Here is a 19735-nt window from a genome sequence, read left to right on the forward strand (position 1 = left end):
CATTTAAAAGGTACCACTTGGGCATCAGACCAAATTGCCAGACTTTAAAAGGGAAAAACGAAACCAGAAAGCAGCTACGAAAAGATTACTTCAGGCCGAGACTGTCCCCAACCGTGGTGTATTACTTGATGTGATCAGGACGACCTCTCAATTCCACCTCACGGAAGTTTCTTAGTGATGGGATTCGATTAAGGGTCTAAGGGCCCCCTCCAAAAAAAAAAGAAAAAAAAGAAAAAAAAAGGCTGCCTAGTGCACCATTGTTCCTGCGCTCGGGCGACTGCTTCTGCTGGGAGATCTCGAGCGCCTCTGCAGCCTGCAGAAAGAACCGACCAAATTAAACTGCGCCTGGCGCGGTCTTGCGTTTCATTTGCGTTTTGCCTTGTAGGTCCATGCATCTAGCCTGCCTGGGTGTCATCCGGCCTTTTTGGCATGTTATGCATTTTTACAAGCAAGGCCAGGGTGCTATTATTTTCAGTTCTATCAGAATTTGAGAGAAATTACGAGGCTCGGAAAGAAAAGCCGCCGGTTTGTTTTGCTCTCTGTTTGCTTACATATGCTCAGCTCAGCTTTGCAGATCTTGGTTAACCAGACCTGTTGAGACAGCAGTGAGACGGTTGGCCTTTTAGGTGATGATATTGGTGCAGGAGTGAGCCCCTAAGATTGTGGGGATAGGTAGTCTGTGTAGGAATGGATGCACCTCTGCCTGAATGTGCTTGCTGAGCAACTGGGCTGTGCTTCACCTTGGTTAGTATCGTCCGAGATTAACTTGGGGAGAACTGGGGGCCCTCCAGCCCCACACCACTGTCATTTAGAGTCCAGAGAGCATCTACTGAACCCTCTTATTTTATAGGCAGGGAATGGAGACCTGGAGAGTTCAGCCACTCAAGCAAGTTTAAACCGAGTATCTGCGACAGAGGGAGGACTTGAGTATGGGTCTCCTAGCTCACACACCGCACACCGCCATGCGGGCAACTGTAAGCAAAGCAGAATTTTGTGGTTGGCTTAAAAGGCAGTGGCCTTAGGCAGAATAGAGTTGAACAAAGAAAGTAATTCAGACTGAAAGCTGCACCCTTCCATTATCCTTTTCAAAAGTTCTTTATGCATTTGAGAAAAAGATTTAGTAATTCCTTACTCTCCTTCCAACTTTTCATAAGCTTAGTTATTTTTCTCTCCTGGCTGCCCCCTTCCTCTCAAACTGGAATAGAGCCAACTATGGAGTCTTAGATGTTTTGCCTCTCATCCCAGTGCCAGGAAGCCTTTGTTTGGGCATAAGCATGGGCGGTTGACATCAGTCTGCTGGGAAGAAAGTGTCTCTTAGCGGGCTACTCCTGAGCCACTTGTAGGAAAACAAAGCATTGTTTTCGTTGCTTTTATTTAATTAATTAATTATTATTATCTTTTTTAAATGAGAGTTCCAGGGAAGTAGCTGCTTATTTTTGTATTTGGCAGAGGAAAAATTGGAAAACCAAAAAAGCACTTGGAGTCTGGATTTCCCCAAAGCTAATGTACCATTTTGCCCTGTCCCTATATATCCTGGCTATACTTGTCTTTTCTTAGCATGTCTAGGGTGTTTCATTTTCATGGTGCTTCTGCTTGGCATTTAAGGAACTTTAGAAATCATCTTGTCAAAACTTTTTATTTCCCAGATGAGAAAACTGAGGCCCAGGGAGGAGAAATTACTTGCCTAAGGACACTGAGCAATGAGTCTTTTAGTGCCTCTTTTTGCATAAAAGGGAAACTGTTGCACGAAACGAGTTTTTTTTTGTTGATAACCCACAGTAAAGTCAAAGTTATGACGATTGTTATAACAACACTCTTTAAGTCAGAGAATGCATTCCTTAAGGATTCAAATAGATTTTGATTATTAAACAAAACCATAGATCTCAATGGTAGATCCAGTGAGGAGTATTACAGTTATCATCGGGGATCAGTTTTCTTCAGTGCTTAGTAAATGATTCACTTTACTCTTGCCCTGGGCTCCCACATATTCCTTTTTCCAAGTAGAGAGCTGCTTTGAGTATAATCATAAAAAAAAGGGCAGTAAAAGGTCAGAGGAAAGAGACCCAGTTTAGCTCTTTGTGGTATTTAACTTCTTGGGCTCCAGTTTCCTTTTTTGTACAGTGAGAGTACCTCCTGCCCAGTGTCTGCACAGGCTGTTTTAGTGGGGTGGAAGATACTTAAGCCTTAGAGTCAGAGGAGTGGATTTGTCATCCCTCTTCTCTCCTGTGTTCCCTGAGAACCAGCAGGCTGCATCCACATTGTATAATGTGAGAAGAACTTGTATGTACCTCCTGGAGTTGTTGTGGCTATTAAGTCATGTGACCCATGCTTATGACTGTTCAGACCTCTTGGCAGGTTTGGGTGCATCAGTGTTTTAAGTGGTAGAGAATGATAGTGGGAGAATAACCCTGGAGGGTAAGCCCTGTGCTCACGAGACCCTACCTAGACACAAAGAGGTGTGAATGTTTGCCAATCTGTAAAGGGGGCCTTTGGGTGGTTGTGAAATGTATGTGACTCTAAGGTAAATAAACTTAGTAAGAACCAAATCAAAAACAAAACTAGAACTTTCAGGTGCAAGTGAGTGAAACCAAAAGTCATTCCATTCATTCATTCATTCCATATTTACTGCTAAGCAGGCGGGTGGGGAGTGGTGTCCTGTGCTGAGCCTGGAGTTACAAAGAACACAACCCTTCCTTGCCTCACCACCCTTGTTCAGAACACCTCAGAAACTGCCCTCAGAAGCCCATGGAAAACAGATCTAATTTATCTCAATATTGACCTCTGGGTTGTGGGTGGGTAGGGGCCTTTTCTTCATGAGTCAAACAAGAGCAAGTAGTAAATTAGGGAGCGGAAGAGGGAAAGCTTCAAAGAGAATGTGGCTCTCCATAAATGTGAGGATGTGGCAGCATTAAAATTGAAGGGAATAATTCATTAAAAAAATTCACGGTGATCTTCTGGAACATTAGAGTCCTGAAATTTGCTCAGACCTGGTGTCAGGGATTTGTTCAATAAGAACCAAATTGGGAAAAAATTTTTCTTGCTTGTCTGCATGCATACTGCATGTATTCTGATTTTGATAGATGTATTTTCCATGGGCTTATATGTCACAGTAACATAGTAAGCAATGCAGTTCCACATTAAAACACTGGGGTAAGAGGGTCAGGTTACCCTTCAGAATCAATTTGGTGATTTATATTTTTCTTTTTCTTTTCTTTTATTTATATATATTAATTAGTTTATTTTTATTATGGTGACATTGGTTAATGAAATCCAGTAAGTTTCAGGTGTACAATTCAACGGTAAGGCATATATATATTGCATTGTGTTCACCGCCCATAGTTAGATTTCTTTCTATCACCACGTATTTGGTGATTTACATTTTATTTATCATTCTGATTATAAGAATAAAGCATGCCCATTGAGGACAATTTGGAAAGTACAAAAAAGCATAGAGAAACAGAAAAAAAAATTCCATTACTCAAAGGCAACCATTGTTAATATTTGGCAAGTTTTCTTCTGGTCTTTTTCTTTTATTTTTTTATGAATTTGTTTTCTCTAAATGGCTGAGAACACACTACACGTGCAGTTATCTCTTGCTTTTCTTGCTTAACCTTCTCAGATATATATATGTCAGAGTTTACATCCGCATTAAACTACAACTTTCATTCATCACCCATATTAGCTGCTCAGCATCTCCATGGTCTCCTGATCCCATGGGATCTGATCACTTCTGTGAAGCCCTATAGAGGAAGACACTTCCAACTTCCTCCACCTTTCCCACCCCTGCCTCCAGCATTCAAACACCATCCATTTTTATTTCATTTTAGAAAAAGTTTACGGTGGAGGGAGAAGAACCCTGCATGTGGCCTTGGATTCTAGTCCTGCCCCGTGACCTCTATCTAGTAACTTAATTTAACACCCGGTTTTCAGTATCCATATGTGTTAAATAAGCAAATCCAGAGTCATTTCTCACATATTCGAGTGCTCATTCTAAACCAAACATGTATAAGAAAAGCTCAGCTTTTAAGAAGCTCACAGTATGGTGCCCTTGTCAGAGTAACAAGAGACTAGTGCAGGATGCTGTGGACCAAGAGGAGGGGCAACCACCCAAGACTGGAGGAGGGCCACTGCTGAACAGTCAAACCACTTCTTATTTTTTCCCTATTTTAATTGACACTGAGATTTACATGTTTGTGAGTAAATCTGTCCATATTCCAGATAAAATCCATAGGCTAGAATCCTAAAGTTGGAATTACTAAGATACACTTTAAGGGTATAATCATTTAAAAAAAATTCATAGGTTTAGTTTCAATTACATATAAAGTCTTAAAGTACCTAAGTATTATGTCATGTGGAAACAGTAGAAAGTAAGAGCACAAGTAATTCAGGATTCAAATTCTTGCTCACTATTTATCACCAGTGTAGACTCGGACAAAGTACTTAAGCTCACACCTTACCGGACTGGGCCATTGCAAAGATTAAATGAAATCATAGATAAAGAGTCCAGTATAGTGCCAGGAATACAAGAAAGCACTCAGTAAGTGATAGCTATTATTGTTATAGTTGGGATTTTTACAAGCTGCAGGAATCTTTCTTCCTAATATTTTTCTTACCATGCATAAGCAGGAAGAAAGTTAATTAAAATGGAATCTCCTACCAGGTGACAAATTGAGAAAGAAATGATCACTCACATGATACATTATAAAAGTTTTATAATGGAAAATTTCAAACATACAGAATGGTGTAATGAACTCCCATATACAATCACTTATCTTCAACAATTGTCAAAACTCGTGACTGATCTATAATTCCACACTTCACCTAGATTACTTTGAAGCACATTTGTGACAACTTATCGGCCCAGCCATAAATATTTCACATGGTAGCGTGATGTTTATTTGAGGTATTGTGCTGCCCTTGGAGACTATCTCTGCTGTCATTGTTATGGAACTATTTGTACACTTGTGTGTGCTGCAGGGACAGGCACGCCAGCCTGAGAACTTCTTAAATTTTACTGCTCAAGTGAGTTTTCCTTCTAGGTCTTGTCTCAAAGAGACAAGGTAAAGGGAGCACCAAATTTAGAGTTAGGAGACCTGATTTTGCATAAGGCATCACTCTTTACAAATTATGTGCTTTTGACAAGTGACTTATGAATTTCTTTGAGCATATTTGTAAAAATTTGGCGAGTATTGAATGAAGTAATCCATGTGATAGCCCAGCAACTCTATATAATTGGACTTGAATTGAACTTGAACTCAGCCTTCCTTCCCTGAGAGGCAGAGTGTCTGTCCGTATGGAATTGAAGTCACAGACTGATGGCCCCTCTGCAGCAAGAAGCATTCAAGATGCTGCGGGTTGCATTCTGTAGATGTAGTCATGGCTCAGACAAGCACCTAGCACACAGAGCACCCTGTGTTTGTTGATTGAATCTCTCTCATCCCCTCTTACTCAGCCCTTTACCTCTGATTTATGGATGAGGGCAAGGAAGCCCACAGAAGATAGGGCCCTTGACAACTGTGCCTGAGTAACATGCCTTCTCTAATGCTCCTTTTCCTCCATGGAAAAAGATGGGCTTCCCTTTCCTCCTGCAACTTTATGAGTCTTGGTCTCTTCTAACTCGCTATTGTTCCCAAGTAGGAATTTTTGACTCAGCTAAAAGAAAAAAATTGATTTGATTTAGAAATTAAATTAAGCCCTCTCTTTAATCCACTGGGATTCCCATTATGTGAGGGCCTGCACTGTGACTTGTGGTCTCTGGCAGTTACTAGCTAGCTGTGTGGCCTTGAGCAAGATGCACGTCACCCTGGACTTGCCACATCAGGGACTCCACTCCCTCTCTCTAGGCCCTTCCAGCTCAGAGATAATCAAATGGCAAAGGGCAAAAGGTATACGTAAGGGGGTTTCTTCACACAAATACTAGATGAAATCGGTTTGTTTTTTGAATCTTCAATAGGGTAAAAAATTAACCCTCACCTTTTACATTTATTCTTTGCAATCCCACTTCTCTCTGAAGTGACCACTGTTTAGTTTGTTGTGGGCCCTTCAGCTTCTTTTTATGCATTTATGTTTTATTCATGGTTATGTGCAAATACATTTTAAAAACTAAGTAAATGTAACTGCCACTTTACAAACTTGCTTTTTTCACTTTACTATATGTATTAAATGTATTTCCATATCAGTGTATACATATATTTTTTCACAGCCACATCACATTCTAAATTATAAGTGTATTAACTTCACTAGTCTTCTGTTGATGGATATTAATCTATTTCCATAAAAATATATTTCTAAACATATTTAGACCTTGGACATATGGAATGATGATTATAAATGTCAGTGGCTAAATGAAGCTAGTCCATCAAACTCTGGAAAGGGTGGCAAGAGAATGGGTACAGGGACACTGAGGACCACACCCTGGAAAGCTGGAATGAAAGGCTCTCGAGAAGTTACTAAGAGGCTATATCCAAAGAAAGCTATTTTTGGAGATAGCCTGTCTGGTTGGGTTCCCTCAGCTGCCAGTGCAAGAAACTGAGCTGCGTCATCTCCTCCTCCTCTTTCCACTGTCTCTGGCACTTCCAAATTTGTTTCTGTTCCCAGAGTCACTGGGGACCTAGTGAGAGGAATGGAACTTGAGCGAGGGAGAAGAGAGAAGCCAAGAAGAGGAGTATTTGATCTCAGGCTTTGAAGGAGGGACTGTGCCTGTTCTACTCTACTCCATCTGGTTGTTCAGACCCATCTGGAGTGTTACGTTTCTCTGGGTGCAATAACAGATTATGGTAAAATGAAGCACCCAGAAATGAGCTGCTTGGAAGACAGAGGTTTAAGACATCATATTGTAGGTGGAATAAATGTGGAAACTGCAGGAGATAAAATAAGAGGTACCTTCTTCAAGTGGAAGAAGGGTCAGGGTCATACTAAGTGGCTGCTATAGAGGGGAGAAACAGTAGAGGGTCGGGGAAAAGTTGCAGGATGGCAGAGGAACTTAGCAGAACTGCCCAAATATGGAATGAGCTATGTCACAAGGCAGTGAACTTCCAGGCATGGGAATATCCAAACAAGAGCTGCAAGGAATGTGTTTGCCATTAGAGGATTCCTGCTTTGCAGAAAAGTTGATCTAAAATGCCCCTTCCAACTTTGAGAGTCTATGACTCTCTTTGACTGTAGGGCAAGAAGCAGAAGGATGCAAAATCAGACTGAGTAGGTGGGACAAGTTATGCATGAAGTAACTTGTAGGAAAGAGCTACATGCGATGCCAGTTTTTACCTGCTCTGAAAGGTAGAATAAAATGGAAATATTCAAAGGCGGCCTAAACATTGTTTCCCCCGGATTTTGGCAACCTTCCTCTTGTCTGTCCTTGGATTCAACATGGCGTGACTCTATATTCAAAAACTTTTCCACAGGAATAAATATATCATGTACACTTTACATGACCAGGAAATCTGGCAACCAGAAAAGAATTACATGTCCCAAGAGGATGATTGTACAATTTTTTTCATTATAGTCTTTCTAAATTTGCATCCATCTCCTGGTTTCCTTGGCACAGTACTGAGACGGAACTCAGCTTTAATTTTAGGAACACTCTACCCTTTGCAACCTCTTGACGATCCTCTGAGGGAGAGTTGACAGCACCCACCATGTTGAATGCTTGTGCCTTTCTTTCCTATGGATGTGGAAGAACCTCTTGGACTGAAGTCTTAGCTGAGTCTTGGTGAGGAAAACATGGATAGTTTACCATCTTCTGGGCTTTTGCTGAGTGCCTGGCTGCAAGGAGGCACTGTGTTTGTGTTCTCTCACCAAGTCCCCACAGCAACACTTTGGTGTGGTGGTATCATTAGTTCCATTTTGCAGATGAGAGGGTAGAGACTTACCTGAAGATTCACTGCTACTAAGTAGTGAAGCTGGCATTGGGTGTAGCTCTTTCCTATATCATGTTATAGGTTTTCCCTCTGTTAATAATTCCTAGTCCTTTGGGTCTGAGAAGTGCTTTGTCCTTGTGTTTCATTGGGAGCTTGGCTAAATTTATGCATCAGGGGCTATGGAAGCTTTCTACCATTCCATTAAGAGCATATGAATGGAAAGAAATTAATGGACAGTCACATATGAATAGCATGACATTTGGATCCAGCATACATATGCTCATTTCCCTTTTTGGTCATAGTCGTTCGCATCAAACCTGGTTTGCTCCCCACTCCCCCTTTTTTTTGCTTGCCCTTTGAAATTCTGATATCTACCTGTACTCATTATTTGGTTATGATTGGGAATAAACACTGGTAGTGCGCATAGCTGAGTGGGTACCACTGCTTGGCTACCTTAAGCTTTCAGTTTCTAAATGAAACTAAATATCAGCATTGTTAAGGGCTTGTCTTGCAGCTGTGCTTCTAGGCTCTTAAAAAATATCTTCTTTTGTAAAGTTTATTTAATATTACTTTCTTCATCAAATATTTATTAAGTGCCTATTATGTGCTAAGCATCGTGCTAGGCATTGGGAATATCTACATAAAGAACACACATTGTAGACATGCACACACATATTCAGTGTAACTGGTAGGGCCTTAGAAGTTAGTGGCTTCCTGTACAAACTTCCTGTACCACCCTCTTTCTGTTTTCTTAGAGTGTTTGCTTTGTTCATTCATTCAACAAACATTGAGTACCTGCTGTAGCCCATGCACAGTGCTCATTTTTAGAACACAGACCCAAATATTCCCACAGTGCTGTTCCTTCAAGAGCTTAGTTGGGAGTGGACATGCAGATATTAATTAAAACACAGTAATTAATGATTTAGGTATACACAGAGGCTGGGAAGAAGGTACAGTGAGTTTTGGAAGAGCTTCCTGGAGGAGGTGATGCCTAAGCTGAGTCTTAGAGGGCAGTAGCTGTTAGCCTTTGGGAGAAGGGCATTTGAAGGAAAAAGGGCTGTAGAAGCAAGGGTATGGGATGAAGAATGGCTTGTCACATGTGTGTGGGAACTACTAACAGGTTGATGTTCCTGGAGAGAAACACACAAGGCCGGAGATGGTGAGGGATGAGGCTGGAAGCATTACATTCATTATCTAAAATAATTTTCATAACCTCCCTATGTGGCATATACTATTATCATCTCCATTTAATAGATGAGGAAACAAGGCTGCAGGAGATTTGATGATTTGTTCAAAGTCAGACAATGAGTGAGTTGAGGTGCTTGGACCTGAATGTAGGCTTGCTCAGCCTCTCAACAGTGCCTGCAGCGGTAGGTTGGGAAGGCCTCATTGCTGGCTCTGATGCTAATACCCTTGCTGAATCATCTCCCTTCCACTTGCCTTGTGGCATTTTCCAACTTATAGTTAAATTGGAACTAGTGGGTTTTGTGTTGAAGCCTATTCTGAGTCTTGGTTCTAGTTTTTACTCTCCTTTTCATTCGGAAAATCAGTAGTCCGGAAATCTTCAGAGAAAACCTTTATGTGCCCAACCATGAATAAAAAGAGAAAGGGAGAAGCTTCATCCTCTTTCTCAAAACTTCCAGGTTCATTTAGGAGCCCAGGCATTACATTTAGTTCAGAGAAGCCCTTTGAGAACTGGCGAGGAAGCAATCAGTGTGGGTTGGAAGAGTGTGGAGCACGTAGGCCTTGACCTGTCCCTTTAAAGATGATAGGATCAAGAAGATGGAAGGCATGACATATGAGTAAAATTATTTTCTGTCATTCAATGATAAACGGGATAATTTTGGCCTATTCTCCCCATTTCCCAGGATAATTTCTGGGTTGCAGTTGGCTCTGGGATTGGAGAGGCAGTAGGGATATTCATTCATTCATTCATTAAAAATAAAGTGTATTGAAAACTAATTAATTAAGAACTCAAAAACAAGAAGGCAAAACTACAGAATGAAATAAAAAGGGCATTTACAGAACTGAGAAAAAAAATTGAGTATACAAACAACATCATTAGAGAAAAAGCTAATAAAGGGTACAAAGTGGAAGCCACTGAAAACTAAATTACTAACAGAGAGAGAAGGCTTGATGAAAATTACAGTATATGCTGAGAAAAAAATAAAGAAATTCATCAGAGAAAAATTAGAGATTTAAAGGTCGTACAAAGATGATTTCTCAGAAGGGTAACCATGGGGACACATGCCACTTCTCACGTTCCACTGACCAAAACATGGTAGGTCCAAAACACATGGACCTACTTGGCTGCAAAGGAGGCTGGGAAAAACGTCTCTAGCTGGGTTTGCCCTCAAAACTCAGGGTTTTTCTATTATGGAAAGGGAAATGAGGAAATGCATACTGGGAGCTGTTCATCTTGCCACAGGGTAAAAATCATGTTGGCCTCAGACTTGATCTGCAGCAGATGCAGCAGAAGAAAAACTTGAAAACACAGAGAAGAAATATTTAGAGTTCTGAGGGAAAGGCAGTGTGACTAAAGACTTTTACGCTTAATTAAATCACTCTGCAAGGATAAGGCAGGTAGTCACTCTCATATGTACAAGAACTTAGAGAATATAGCATATATGAGCCTTTCTTGGGAAAACCTACTTGATGAAAAAGATTAATCAAAAGCAAACTTAGGAAGGTGTGGTTAAAGGTCATTTGGTGAGCCCTTCATTCATTCAAATAGAAGTAAGCTAAGCAAGAGAGGGCAGTACGCCTACAGAATAGAATGTGATAAAGTAAAAAAAAAAATAATGTGCTGGAAATGGAAAGCTACGGGATGACATGGGAGGACATGTATGTGTAACTTTCCCGCTCATACTGACTAAATAAGGTGTTAAAATCATGGCTCCAACCTTTCAGTTAATTTTTTTCCTTGCATTTAAAAGAATCTTTAAGGAAATAAAATCTTATGGTGGAGAAATGTGTTAAAAGTACAGCCTTTCCATTATTTTACTTTCCTGTAGAATGAAAATAAAATTTAAAAATACGAAATAGTTGTTTTATAAAGCAATTTCACCCATGCTCCTTCCATGTATTCTCTCCTAACCCTCACAATTCTATCCATATACAAATGTAGAAACGTGAAGAATGACATTAATCTATTCTGTGTGTGTGTGTGTGTGTGTGTGTGTGTGTGTGTGGAGGATCTTAGGTGACATTTAGGTGACATTTAACTCTATAATTTTGTGTGTTGATTGATTTAAAAAAATAATGAGCTAGTCTTATTTGAATAAAACTACTAAGGCAGTTCTAAAGGGGCACTGTTAAATACTAATGCTCGGGCTGTGGAGGGCTGGTTGGAAGAAGACATCGTCTTTTCATGGGGAAGTGTGCAAGTCTGTTATGTGAGCACCAGTTCTAGGAAGAGCAAAACATTTTATAACTCAGACGAACAATTGGGTGTTGGGACCCAGAGGACAAAGCGGGGAGTTTTCACAAAAGAGATAGGGTCGAACTGGATGTTGAAGGATGAGAAGAGTTCTGATGGGTTGAGAAAGGAGAAAGGACATTTTGGCTTAAGGGACAGCAGGAGCACAGGCCAGGAGGAGTGAAACTATGCGGCATGTCTGGGTAATGGGGAGTAATTTGTTATTCTTGGAGAACAAAGGATGAATGAAAAAATAGCTGCTGTTCATTAAGTGCCCACAGCTACCAGGTATGACGCACAGATGTCCTTAGGCTGTCCAATGGCCTTCAGGATGGGTATAATTAGCCCTACTGTACAGATGAGGAAACTGAAGTTGAGAGATTTATCTACTCAAAGTCACAAAGTGGTGAGACATTTGAACCCCCTGAGCTGCCTACACTCCGAAGCTCATGGTTCTTCTGTTCTCTGATTTGCAGTGCACAGGAGACCTGAATGAGCTAACTTTGTGAACATAAAGTATAAAATACATAAATGTAAAAACATGTTTATATAGGTTCTTTATAGGTAAAGATATTTTATATATTTCCATACAGGTAGACCTATGAAATATAAATATATCTCACATGTAAATTTTATAGGTAAATCTTTAGGTAAATGTAAAAGCTTAAACTGTGGTTCAGACTCTGCTATCCAGCAGCTGTGTGGCCCAAGCTACTAATCCTAGCTCTAATTTCCTTATGCATAAAAGGGGATAATAATAGTGGGTCTGTCTAAACTCGCATTTGTTGTTATGTTCCAATTAGATCATAGAAGTGAAAAGATGAGAAAGTATGAAAGAGCCACACAGAAGGGTTTGTTATTGCTGACACACTCCCTGCTCTTCTGTGAATTTACAGACATCTGTTAGAGTATCCACGGGTGTCTATAAAAACTCCCACAGTCATGGTCCCTGCAGGCTTGTGATAAACAACTTGGTCCACAGGCAAGGAGTTGTGCTCTCCTGACTCAGATAACTAGCTGGGGGCTGTGGTAGGCGGTAGTGGGGAGGGAGGGAGGCAGGCAGTCCTGCCTTCTGGGTTGTTGGGAAAGTCTGGGACAGAGAAGTGAGTCAGGATGGCTGTCAACAGCTTGGTGAGTTATACGGTGCAGAAGAGGGTGTTCTAGACATGCCAGACTACAGGAAGGAATGTCAGAGCTGCCAGGTGAGCAGGCTCCTGCTGCATCTGTCTGGTAGAGGTTCGTAGTCTGGAAAAGGGACAGGAGGGACAAAGTTGTCAGAGGACTCTGGAGCAGTGTTTCTTCTCCAGGGGTACTGATGAAGACAAAGCAGGGCCCTGGCCTCAAAGAAATTGGGCTCTGACACAACACATCAGGGTGGCCCTATAGCCAGACCTCAGCACTGAGCTAGCGTGGCCTGAGGCAACTTACATTTGCTCCAGGAAGGATCAGAATTCATCCAGGGCCTGGGATAGGGCTTGGCATGCTGCCGGGGGTCCAAAAGCCCTGTCATGTGTGTTGTGTGTGAGTGTAGTGGGGATGGTGATTTTTGAGAGAGCTAACTTCTTACTGCTGCAGTGGTTAGTTTCTTCCTCATCCCATTGGTCTCTCTGCTGTGCCTAGACTGACCTTTTAGCTCATCCTCAGTTCAAGATAAGTCCCTCAGATCCATGACACCCAAAGGAAAGAGAAGACTTTTATCTCTTACACGTACTCACTATGTTATACAATGTTAGCTGTGTTATACAATGGCCTCCTGGATAGCAGGATGCTGGCTGGGTTCTCCGCACAGCCCAGGGTCCAGCGTAGTACCTAGCCCTTAGGAGGCCTTGTGGAGTGAGCTCGGCCCCTCTGATGCATGCCATCTGCCCACTGAGACCAGAGTGTACTCAAACACCAGTGGGAATGTAGGTAAGGTCAAGCTATGAGAACACAGTGAGGCTGCAGGCGCCCGTGGTAGGAAGCGCTGGAGGGCCCTCCTGGCCCACCAGACTGTCTTTTTCTTCTACCTGTCACTTCTGGCCTTGAGTGAGAGACAAGTGGCAAGATGAAAAATAGAATGTTCTCTGGGCTGATCCATGGAGCTGAGCCCTGGTGTGGAGTCAGGTTTGGGACCTTGCTGTTGTTTTCCTTATCCTGTTGGGAACCAAGGTCATGGGAGTGTGTCCCAGGTGAGAGAGGGAGGAAGGCAGTGAGGGAACTCTGACAAAAGCAGGCTGAATCTCTTTCTCTCTCTCTCTCTCTCTCTCTCTCTCTCTCTCTCTCTCTCTCTCTCTCACACACACACACACCCCAGAGGAGACTCCTTGATATTCAAGGATATCCATTTGTGATTTTAGTTATTCCAAATTACTTAAAAACCGTGTGATATACACAAATTGGGTGAACCATTTGGATGAAAAAAAAACAAAATTATATTTGCTACAAGGCTGGTATATGTCACTTAGCTGGTGATAAAAGTAAACATAGCAGGTTTTGTTTACTGAACTCTTTACTATGTTCAGGTGTGTTACATGCTTTGCAGGTATTTCATTTAACTCCAGATAAATTCAGCTCTCTAGCTCTATACCAGCAGTTCCCGACCTTTTTGGCACCAGGGACTGGTGCTCCTATGAGAATCTAATGCCTGATGATCTGAGGTGGAGTGAAGGTGGAGATGCTAGCACTGGGGAGTGGCCACAAATACAGACGAAGCTTGGCTTGCTTGCCTACCGCTCACCTCTTGCTGTGCGGCCCGATTCCTGTGTGGTACTGATACGTGGCCTGGGGATTGGAGACCCCTGCTCTACACCAGGCCTGCTCCACACAGCTAAATGTGACTGTAGAAAATTATTCCATTATCCTGACGAGTCTCACTCTAATTCATGGCCATCACCCTTGAGTGGACTTCGGTATTGTCAGGTCATCTTGCTTTATTTCCTTGGTCCAGTGTTTCTCAACTCTGGCTTCTATTAGTATTATTTGGGGGAGATTATAAAAAGTGCTGCTGCCTGCATTGCACCCAAAACTAATAAAATCAAAGTCTTTGTGGCATGGACCTGGGCAGCAGTGTCCTTTTTTGAAAGATCTGCAGTTATTACAATGGGCAGTCTTGGTTGAGAACCACTGCCATTCTCTAATCTATATGAGTGTTTCACACCTTTCTCTCTCTTCAAATCTTTAACACCTCTTCGCCCATCCATACTTTCAGTTGAGAACCTTGTTTCCCATGTACCTGAGAAAATAACGACATAGAACTTTCAAACTTTTCCGCTACCAAATTTATGCCCATATATTCTACCTTCTGCCTGTTACTCTGGATGATGAATTTTTTTCTACTCCTATCTAAGACTAACTCCTCTACTCGTACTGCATCCTGTTTCCTTAACTGATTAAGGACCTGACTCCAGCAATTCTCCCTTCCCTTTTAAATAATCTACTGGATTATTCCTCTCCCCCCACTCCCTCTCCGCCCTTCTTCATCTTCCCCGCTCCCCTCTTCCCTCCCTTTTTCTCCATCTATGGCTGTTGTTTCTCCCATTCACACACATAATGCACAGGTACATCTTCTCCTGACCTCATCTACCCCATCCAGCTACTGCCTCATTTCTCTGCTCCTTGAGAGAGTCACCTGTGCTTGCTCCCTGCAGTTCTTCTTCTCTCATTATTTAAACTCCATCTAGTCACATTTTGCCTCCATCACTCCACAAAAACTACACCTGTCAGGTTCACCAGTGACCTCCATATTGCCATGTATGATGGTCAAATCTCAGTCCTAATCTTGATTTATCAGCAGCATTTTATATAGTTGATTGTTCCATCCCCCTTGAAAAAAATGTCTTCTCTTGGCTTCTGGAACATCACTCTCCTTGGCTCTTCTTTCCTCTCACTGGCTTCTCCTTCTCAGTATCTTTGTTGGCTCATCTTCACTTGTTTACTTTGGAGTGCCCCAGGGAGCAGTCCTTGGACTTGGCCCCTTCTCTGTTTCTCAATCCCTGGTGGAACCATTCACATGGTGACAATCCTCAATTGATAGTTCCATCCCAGAACTTTCCTCTGAATGCTGCACTCATATATTCAGTCATCTACTCAACACATTTCCATAGGTGTCTAATAGACATCTCAATGATGACAAGTCTAAGACTGGACTGCTGCTTTTTTTTTTTTTCCCCCTAAAACAGCCATTCCACTTCAGGAAAAGACAACTTCATTTTTCCAGTTGCTAGAGCTTAAAACTCTAGAATCACTCTTGACTCTCATTCTCTCATGCTGCATCCAGTCTGTCAGCAAACCATATCAGCTATACTTGCAGAGTAAATCAGGGAACTGACTACTTATTTGATGCAAGACAGATCAATCCGTACTTTTAATTTTTAGAGTAGCTTTTAACTAGGCCTCCTTCTTGGGCCTATGGTCTCTTCTCAAAACAGCAACTAGAGTGATCATTTTAAAAGATGTAGTATTATGTCATTTTTCTGCCTAAAAACCAACAAAGTCCTCCCATTTCACTCAGAATCAAAGTTCTTAGAAGGGCCTACAAGCTTCTGCACAATTCGGCCCTCAGTTCTGCATAGACTTCATCTCCTTCTCTTTTCTGCCTCTTCATTCTATTTTACTTCACAGACCTTACTCCTTAAACATAAAGCACATTTTTACCTCAGGACCTTTGCACTTGCTGTTCTTTTCAGTTAGAATACCCTTCCTTTGCATATTCTCATTGTTTGCTTCTTCTCTTCTTTCACGTTTCTATTTAAGTGTCACCTTATTAGAAAGACCATTCTGATCACCTCATATAAGATAATAATCTGGTGCCTGCCTCCCTCTTTCCCTTTTATCCAGCTTCATTGTTCTTCAGTGATATACATGGGCATCTTACTAATATACTCTGTGTTTCTTCTTGATAGGAAGCTGTTTGTGAGGGCAGAGATCTCATCTCTTTTGTTCATAATTATTTTCTAGTACCCAGAGCAATGCAATAATATGCATAATACAAAATTGTTGGCTGACTAAATCTTAACAACTCACAATTTATAGATGAGGAAATTGAGGCTCAGAGAAGTTAAGTAAATTTTCCAAAGTAACACAGCCTGCTAGCATAAAACTGAGACTCAAATATCCTAAGTGATTATGCCATTATACCATCTCCCTGTTGAGCCTGGCCTTCCCCAGCACCCACCTCTCAAATTGCCTCATTTTCTCCACATCTCATTGCAAGCAAGCAGTTCCACAGAGTGACAAAAATCCCTGTAAAAATGCCCCAAATGTGACAGGAGGTGTAGGAAGCACATAGAAAATGCACATACAACCCCTTATCTGCAGTTTCCAGATCTAAAAATCTGTGAAAACCAAGTTTTATTCTTAACCTCTTTGGTGGCGAAAGCTGACTGGGACTGATGTGAGCCTATTTATAAATCTTTGTTTAATCCACTTAGTTTAAATATTCATTTGTTTTGCTGCAGAAATGTTAAGCCATATAATTATGGAGAGCTGCCCTGACCCTGTTGCAGAGGGATGTAACATGTGATTTAGGCAACATATTACTTTTCTAAAAAATGAAGAATTCTGAATTCCAATACTTATCAAGCCTCAAAAATTCCTGATAAGTTATTGTGAACCTGTGTTAGTTAATACTTTCCTAAATGTCAGGCGTTTGAAACCATACCTGTAAAAAAAAAAAAAAAAATCTTTTTTCCTTTCCCCTGGTAACTAAAATTTGTTTTAAGATCTTTCCAAGAACAAATTCAATTTTCAGACCTGATTAAGATCAGGCACAGCAGACCAAGCTGAGGCGAGAATGTGTGAGATATTATTCTAAGACACAGGGAGTGAATCAAAGTCTTCATACAGGACAGTGAGATCACCCCTCTCCATCTTTTTTCTGTGGGTTCCCACAGTGCTGGCAAACTAGAGTTATACTCCCTGTTCCCTGGTTGTGAGATTAGAGGAGTCTCTATGCTGAGTCTCTACTCTGTCTCTAAACTGAATAGCCCAAGAGAAAAGGATTATAGATATTGATATTCAGGATTCTTTAAATAAAATGGGCAGATTACTCTCAGACTCCCACTGGTAAGATCCATCAGTCCAGCAGCCCTGTCCACACATGTGGAGCTTCTGGTCAGCTTTTAGTGTCATGCTTGTAAATTAAAAAAGACCACTAAGGATCGCCAGACACTTGACAAAGCTGGAAACATGAAAGACAGAAACCAAAAGAGCAACAACAAAAACCAATATTAAGAAAAACAAAAACCAAAAAACAAAAAATCCTCACAAGAAATAGAGACAATGTAGGGAGCAGGAAAAAAATTAACAAAAACTGTAATTACTAGGTCATAGAGAAGATATCATGTTAATAAAATAAAGACTGTGCTATGAGAAAGGATGCAGAGAATCAGAAAGAACTTTTGGAAATTAAAAGTATGATAGAATAAATAAATGAATCAGTAGAAGATTTAGAATATAAAGTTGAAGAAATCTTGCTGAAAGTCAAACAAAAAAAGGCAATGAAATGAAAAATAAGGAAGGATCATTCTAAGAAGTCGAGTAGTAGGACTTATAGAAAAAGGAAATAGAGACGATGGGGAGGAAGAATCATAAGAAAAGTAATAATACAAGAAAAATTCTGAGAACTGAATGACATAGGCTTCTAGTGTGAAAAACTCACTTGACTGCCCAGGGCCATGAATGAAAAAAGACACGCATCAAAGCATATCATTGTGAAAAAACAGGAAAAGCTTATAGATGGTGGGGCGGGATAACTGATTACACATAAGAATAGAAATCTGATTCCACGATAACACTAGAAGAAGCTGGACCATGCCTTTAAAATTCTGAGAGGAAAGTATTTACAACTGAGAATTTATATTGACAAATTATTAATCAAATGTGAGGGTTGAATAAGGCTTTTTTAGGTATGAGAAGTCTCAGCTATTGTACCTCTCCATACATTCTTTCTGAGGAAGCTAGTATTGTTATGTTCCCCCAACATTATGGAGTAAATTAAGACAGTAGGAATGGATTCTCCTTTTAAATCCAGAGAGCCACTAGCTCAGGTTGGAGCAGGAGGGCAGAATTTCCAGAATGGAGAGCTTCAAGAAATCCAAAAAAAAAGGGACTTACGGAAAGTTGAGTGTTGACAACTAAGGAATGTACAGGAGAGGAATTCATCATAACGCACTGCATAGCTAATCTGTGAACCATAATTTATTTGATCATAAAAATGTAAATTCTAATGTTGACTTAATAAAAAATGGCATAACTGGATTAAGAGAATTTGGAAAGTAGAAGTGGTGTGTCGGATGATGGTAAAAGAGAACTAAATCCTCATTTTCTGTAGTAGGAAGTCAAAGAGTAATATTTAACATTGAAAAAGACGAGCCATATACGCATGCTATTTATATATACTGAGGCAACTCTAGACATAGATAAGAGCCGTTGTATTTGGGTAACAGAAATTAGGGGCATGGAGGGGTGGGTCAGGGTCTGAAGTCATGTGTGTGTGTTGCTTTGACTGAAAAAAGGGCTTAGTGTCTCCCCATAGAGCCAGATTGACACCTAAAAGAGGCACAATGAAAACTGAGTGATTGTTTGCTGTAGAGAAATGAACAGGAATACCCTACTTTGGGTATTTTGCAGATGACAGTGGCAGAACTTCCCTTTTCTGGTTCTCTGAAAATAAATCATTGCACACCATTTCTCTTTTTGTCAGAACCTGTGCATTCAGTGTTCAACTCACCTTTAATTTCAGTTCCTTTATTGAAAGAGTTTAGCCTAGCTTTATCCTCACACTGCAGGGAAGAAAGACCTCAGTGAGGCAGGCCAGTTGTGGGATTCTGGCTTAGTCACTTATCTGTTTTGTGCCTGGGCTCTGTTTCCTCACCTGAAAATGAAGACAACTCTTTTTGCCTCATAGAAATGTGTGAGGAATAAGTGAATAATTTAGTACACAAGGTACTTGGCGCATAGTAATTGCTAAAATAAATTTAAATTAAAAAAATAAATTTAAATTAAAAAAAAAAGTAAAGGAACACTATAGCTAACCTTGGGTCTAACCCTTGGTCAGGGACCCCATAATGTTGGTCTGGGCCCAAGAGATGGGAGGGGAGAGGAGGGCACAGATAATCCAGGAAGTTAGCAGAAATTTTGGGTGCAGTGTCTTCTGATCTGACTGCAGAGCTTAGCAGATTTGTAGCGACCCAGATCCTGGAATGTTTTATGCACAAAAATCAATGAAAGCTCTTAGCTAATTTAGCTTCCGTATCCAAACATAATCAGAACAATTGCTCACATTCCAGATAATGTGGAATAATGGATTCGGGGTTAACAGGGTTATCTTTTACTCCAAGGCTTCTGTGTGCCATGTGATCACTCATTTAAGCTAGCGACCTGAGGCCAGAGTCCTGTCCCTGTGATAGGCTAACCCATTCTCTGACTCAGAACCAAGCCCTTTAGCAATGGTCCTGCTAAGAGGATACTTATATCAGGGGAT

The 19735-nt window shown here is 41.0% G+C and overlaps 1 protein-coding gene across 4 annotated transcripts in view; it reads left to right on the top strand.

The window, feature by feature from the left end:
* ST6GAL1 (ST6 beta-galactoside alpha-2,6-sialyltransferase 1) overlaps window positions 1-19735 on the top strand; it is a 104148-nt gene that overhangs the window by 918 nt on the left and 83495 nt on the right. The gene's annotated exons all lie outside the window — the stretch shown is intronic.

The sequence above is a fragment of the Pteropus medius genome, unplaced genomic scaffold (genome assembly GCF_902729225.1).
Source record: "Pteropus medius unplaced genomic scaffold, Ma_sr-lr_union100, whole genome shotgun sequence".
Classification (NCBI taxonomy): Eukaryota; Metazoa; Chordata; class Mammalia; order Chiroptera; family Pteropodidae; genus Pteropus; species Pteropus medius.